We start from the raw sequence: 6393 nt of genomic DNA on the forward strand, positions 1-6393 counted from the left end.
TTTGGCTTGAATTTATTGGTATACTTAAGGGCCATCACTTGCCTCAGTGGAAGCTATTGGAGAGAACAGAAAAAGGGGAAAACAAGTTTCGAGCAACGTGAGAAGGATCCAATATAAGTGATCCGGCTTCTCTCTCTTTCTTTTCTTTTTTATAGCTTATTGAATGGTGGACCATTTATTGGCAAGGTGCGAAGGGACATCCACACTGAAATAAATGATAAATTTTCCACTAACAATGTCTCTATATATATCTTTCTCTCCAGCTTTGTATAGCTGGTGACAATTGCTGTCAATAATTAATCAGTGATGCTCCACCTCCCTTATAACACACTACAAACTAAAAATAGTTCCTCGTCGGTACGAGAGGTTTTCGTGCTCGCCTACCGATTCGATATTCCCGAGTTCGATTCCCTGCCCTGCCAACGTGGAACCAGAGGAATTTGTTTCTGACGATTAGAAATTACTTTATCGATACAACGTGGTTCGGATCCCACAATAAGCTGTAGGTCCCGTTGCTAGCCAGGCAAACATATCTAATCCCCTCAGGCCAGCCTTAAGAGAGCTGTTTGTCAGCTCAGTGCTGGTTAAACTGAGATATGCTTAACTAACTAAAAGCCTAATTGCCATTCACTCCGGCAGTCTTTTTATCTTTTTTCCATTTTTACTTACGGCATCACAAAAGGGTTTTTCTTCTTGAGTGGCATCATCTATCACTACTTTGACTCTGAGGGCAACTGAGGTTGGGCACTGCCGTGTCGTGCTAAATACCCAGATAGATGCAATCACCAGCTGTCAATGAGAACAGAATAACACCATATTAGAATTCACATTGAATTAAAAAAATTACATTTATTATTCATCTTCTAAATTATTTACCTGTTTATGTATCAATAGATCAAAGCCCTATTATCAACTCTAATCCAAAATTCGTGAGACTTGTTTCCTAGAGGAGTCAAATCCATTACATTAGCAATATCAACTTTATGAAATCTGTCAAATGATGTTTTCATTTCATTTTCTTTATATGCTACTCTGATATTCCTCTAGGATTGCACTGGTGTCTTCTATCTTCCATGCTTTACATCACACGACATTAGATCCTCTGAAAAAAATGGTAAAGTCATACTTTCGAAGCCGTCTGTCTTTATCAATAAATTGTTCCTCTACAATGTGCAGAACCTGCTGTGTTCGAGTGTCCGTTTGGAGAATGTCGATGCGATCTCTCTCTCTCTCTCTCTCTCTCTCTCTCTTATTTGAAGAAAACCTGAAAATAGTTATTCTGTGCAATTTCTTCCTTGATTTGCCCCTGAGAGATTTATTACATAATGATGAAACGTTAATGCCAAAGTTTCCCTTTGTCCTCTTGCTCTTGATTAAAATCATTGCCGAGTTCCTGAAGAGGTTTAGTTTTACACAGGCGTCGATGAAATATCCCAAACACATGTCCGATATAGAACAAATTTATGTTTGTAATTTACACGTCACTCACGTTTCGAAAGTGTTCCTAGGTTTATGATGCTTTCGCTTTTACGTAGGTGAAAGAGAAAGAAATGCGTTTTTGTGGAACAGTGTCATTTGCATCCAATACCAGACCATGGAGGTTATACCTGGAGTTGCGATCTTTATACCAGTATTACGTAGTTCGGTCTTCCACCAGGGCGGTGCTGCACAGCCTTGCAGCCTTTTTTAAAGGTCTGGTAACCGCAAATTAACAGGGGTTATCGCAAATGTGAGTTTTTTTTTATCGCTTGATATTAATGAGTGAGTGACTGTTTAGCCAATTTTTATTTAGGGTTTAGTGAATGTTTATGAGTAAGTGTTTAGTGAATGTAGGCTTTAGTGATTCAGTATTCAGTGAATGTTTAGTTAGTTTTTATAGTTTTTAGGGAATGTTTTGTGAATGTTTAGTGTTTATTATTGTTTAGGATTAAGTGAATGCTTAGTGAATGTTTACTGAGTGTTTGAGATATAGTGAGTATTTAGTGATTTAGAGTTTTATGAGTGTTTAGTGAGCATTTAGTATAAGGCTGTCTAAATGAGTGTTAATATTCAGTGTGTTTAGTGTTGTTGAGTGTATGTAAATGTGAGTGTTTAGTTGGGGATTGTAAAGTAAAGAGTCTGTTTAGTGAGTGTGAGTGTATTGTGAATGTCAGTGTTTATTACTGTACATTACTGTTTAGTTAGTGCTAGTGGACTGTATGGAAAGAAAGTCCTGTAATTTAACCCTTGACTACAATGGTTGGAGTGCTTAGCCAACCTGTTTTGTGTAAGGTAATTTTGCTCTGTGAAATTGGGTCCAGTAATAATGATAATAATAATGACAATAATAATATCAGCAACACTAATAATAATAATAATAATAATAATAATAATAATATAATAATAATAATAATAATAGTAGTAGTGTATAAAGAAAGATAAAAAAGATAATAGTAACAAATAAGATAATAGTAATAAAATATAGTACTATGAGCTGGACCGAGACCTTTCAATATGGCCACCCGAAGTCCACACACTCGGCAGGGTGATTGCCATCCGAGACTGACGCTCTACGTGCCAGACGCGTTAAAGAAGCTGCTTCGTGCACAGCATTTGGTATGCAGTATTTCGTGCCAACAGGAACACTTCTTGTGAGAATTTACCTTACTCCTAAATTTTGAAGGTCTGGCGTTTAGCGGGAAGACGATGGCTCTGTAACGGTCCACTGCAATGGCTGTTAGCGTGAATATCGACACGTTGACGCTTACGGTCTGGAAGAACGGGCAGAAGGCGCACATGAATTCTGGGAGGTTTCCAGGCGTTGCAGAAGAGCTGCCTGGAACTGGGAAAGAGAAGAAAATTTTATGCGCATAGGTGAAACTTTTCATCTATTACTATTTTGTTAGTGGGGATTTTTATAACTTAAGTAGCAACAGATTGGGTCTAAAAGCTATTTATCTTATTATGCTCTCACGGCCTTCTCAACTTCTATTATTCAAAACAAAATTTTTAAAATTTTATGCAAAAATTTCATATTGCCATATTGATGATCTTTCCAATTGATTTTAAAACCTCTGCCCTATCGGAAATAAAGTACATTAGATCTTTTTATCTGTTTCATATAACGGAATATTAAACTAAATCTATGTGCGGAGTTAGGTTTCAGCAAGTTATATACTACCTTAGGATGTTAGCAGGTGCGTCTTTTGGAGATTTACAATCTCCATATACATACAGTTCTGATTGGAAATTGGAAATGTCTTTGGGGTAATATCTAAGTAGGTTTACTAAATTAGGCGATATGGTACCTCGTTTTGAATGTGTGCTTCTTATAAGTTTTCAACAGATGTGGATATCCTTGTGCAATAGCCAGTTCACTTTTTCATTTACTTGAAGTGACGCAGTTCAGGGGAGGCACTTCCCTCCACTCACTGACATCAGAGATAAATTACTGACCTTAAAATCTTTTTAATTCCTACTATGTAAAGCCAGTTTTTATAAATAAAATTTTATATATAAGTGATAAAAAATATATATATAAGAAAGCAGAGTGCGAGAGCGGGCGCCTTGTATCCAGTGCAGGCTGTAGCAGTCTAAGGCACTGTTGAACGCTGAATGAGCATTGGTTAAATGCTCGCCGGGGTCCTGGCATAATGGTTGACGAAGTAAAGAATGTTCACAAAAGGTCTGTCCTCCCTCGTTTCTGCTTACCACGCTCAGGCCAAGGCCCTTGCTGGCATGAGGAATGCTAAGGTCACACATCACGTATCAACGCACGCACGGCCACGCATGAGCGGAAATTGGTAGTTGGCAACAGCCCACGTCAGTAAACCGTAAATGTAACGTAAAACACACGTAAAAATCGTAAACGTTCGGCGACGTGTCGTCCGGGTGCTTAAGCTCCGCCCACTAGGGCGCCGTAGCCCACTCAGTTTTGTTTGAAATGTTCAAAACAAGTCGTGGGTGGTCACGCCAAATGTCTCCTGACGTAGCTCCAGCATTGCACGTGGGACCCACGGTTGACTGCTTGCGGGGTACGCGCTAGGGTCACCTGCATTGTTCGCCGTCGTTGTTTCTTTCCGCCGCGAAGAACGTGGGCCTCCTAATTGCGCTGCAGCCTACGGCGAAACCGATTCACACATTTACAACCCTGTACGACATAGCAACGCTGTAGCGTGGTATAAAAGGTCAGGTCGGCGCCCTCGGGTCATCTGTTGGAAAATCAACTTGAAAATATGGCCACAGGATTATCCAAGGACCTGACGGTCTCCGTTATTTCTTTCATTGACAATGGCGGATTTTGGAATAATCATTTAGCACTGGCTCCTAATACGATTTCCACTTTCTCCCGACTTTTGACCGCTATCATCAATCAAACAATGAATTGGAAATCTGTCAGAGGGATACAGGGTAATTCCCAGGCTCTATTCCAAGGTAGTATTCCAGCGTTCCGGTACACAAATCTCAACCAGAAATCAACAACCGGTCATTTTCGTCAAACAGGATTCCGGCATCTACCGTACGTCGTCTGTCACACCTGCTCCAGTAAGAATTAATTTATGATTAGCAACGCAGGAACAGTAGAGGAGTTGTTGGGGCCTGGTGTTATTGGTAAGGTTTCCTTAGGCTATGAATAATCCGGGTTGGACGAGTACTTATATGGACCCATGCAGTGCGAACCATTTGTGTGGAAGCAGGACTAATGGCTTCATAGCCCAGGGGTGGGCTGTTTCTCTGTGTCTCAGGTGGCTGATCACGATTCAGAAATATGGAGACAAGGTTTCAATAAAAGGCGAGTGGGAAATGGATAACGAATATAAAAATACTGGGGAAATTTCTGACGAAGACAATTGTTTAGGATGTCTAGTTTGTTTGTTTGTTTGTTTCTATGGTGTTTTTACGTTGCATGGAACCAGTGGTTATTCAGCAACGGGACCAACGGCTTTACGTGACTTCCGAACCACGTCGAGAGTGAACTTCTATCACCAGAAATACACATCTCTCACTCCTCAATGGAATGGCCGAGAATCGAACCCGCGACCACCGAGGTGAGAAGCAAACACCAAACCAACCACGCCACTGAGGCGCTTTAGGATGTCTAGTAGTCCTTTTTGAAATACCTTTACTGCTTAGGCCAAAAATAACAAAAGACTTCACTTGTAGACAGCAAACGTATAGTATAATCTGCTAGAATAACTTTCACACACACACACACACACACACACACAACACACACACGAACACTTTCCCGGTAACACGGTATTCTCAGATTATGGAAGTGTCGAAGATATTTATTTCTTCTGAATAGCAGTCTTACAATAATGGTGTAACAAATAATGTAAATATCTAAGAGGAATTCCTATATACATCTAAAAAATATCATCTTGAATAGGTAGAATTCCTATTTATTTTAAGAATGTTTGATAAGTTATTAGATGTTATTCTATATCGCTTAAATATAAATCGCCCATAGTCAACAGTTTTTATAAGTCTAAGTGTATGTCTGAATGGTAAAATCGAAGCAAGACAATTCTAGTGCTAATCTTATATAAGAGCTCCCAAAGCGTTCATAAATCATAATTCCTAAACTACGTGTATTCCTTGTCGACTGGTTACTTGGTTATGCTATAAATATAATTCAGAAATGGGGTTAATATATAATCATGATGTGCTCATTTACAACCATTATTCTAATTGCGTCTACTGAAATGTTTTTGTTGTACAATTAGAAAGTATATATCTTGGTAAATATCTTTCTCTCTCTCTCTCTCTCTCTCTTCTCTCTCTCTCTCTCTCTCTCTCTCTCCTTCTCTCTCTCTCTCTCTCTCAATGATAATAATCATCGATTTTTGTGTGCATATAATTTTCAACTGTAATATTCAGCGTGTTGTAGATGTCTTTCGCGGATTCAAACAGAATAAAAATTTAAAAAAAAATTAAAAACTGTAGTAATGTGCTCATACCCCTGGCAACAGCACAGCCCCTCAACGGTGGGCGTGGTCTTGACGTGAAGTTGATCGGCGTAAGTTCCAGGTAGACGTCCGACCTGCTTTCTTTGCGCGTACATTTGCGGCGCAATTTACGTCGCTGGCTTTACGTCCGGTAGCCCGTGTCCTGTTTACCAGCTGCTCAAGGTCATTTCACCGCGATGATGCCCAAGATCCACATACGTGGGCATACGCCGTCGTGATACGTGAATGTGTGACCCCAGCAGAAGGCTTAAATTCTACATCAACCGCTAGGTTTGGACATTTTAGCCCGCCTTGACAAAGCAGTGGCAAATAAAATGCAGAATATTCTAATCAATTAAGGAAATTATGATTGAAAGGAAGTAATCGTGAGCTCCTCCGAATGACAGTTCTTATACTGGTTACATTTGGTATAACAATAACTGTACTAAAAGCGAGAAGAGAG

At 39.7% G+C, this 6393-nt stretch overlaps 1 long non-coding RNA gene across 1 annotated transcript in view; it reads right to left on the bottom strand.

Moving 5' to 3' along the window:
- Positions 1-752: 752 nt before the first annotated feature.
- LOC135216075 (uncharacterized) overlaps positions 753-6393 on the bottom strand; it is a 200872-nt gene continuing 195231 nt past the window's right edge. Inside the window, exons 2-3 of the long non-coding RNA XR_010314801.1 lie at positions 2643-2821; positions 753-789 (exon numbers count right to left, since the gene is read on the bottom strand). This is a non-coding gene — a long non-coding RNA (uncharacterized LOC135216075). The remainder of the gene's footprint in view (positions 790-2642; positions 2822-6393) is intronic.

The sequence above is a fragment of the Macrobrachium nipponense genome, chromosome 6 (genome assembly GCF_015104395.2).
Source record: "Macrobrachium nipponense isolate FS-2020 chromosome 6, ASM1510439v2, whole genome shotgun sequence".
NCBI lineage: Eukaryota > Metazoa > Arthropoda > Malacostraca > Decapoda > Palaemonidae > Macrobrachium > Macrobrachium nipponense.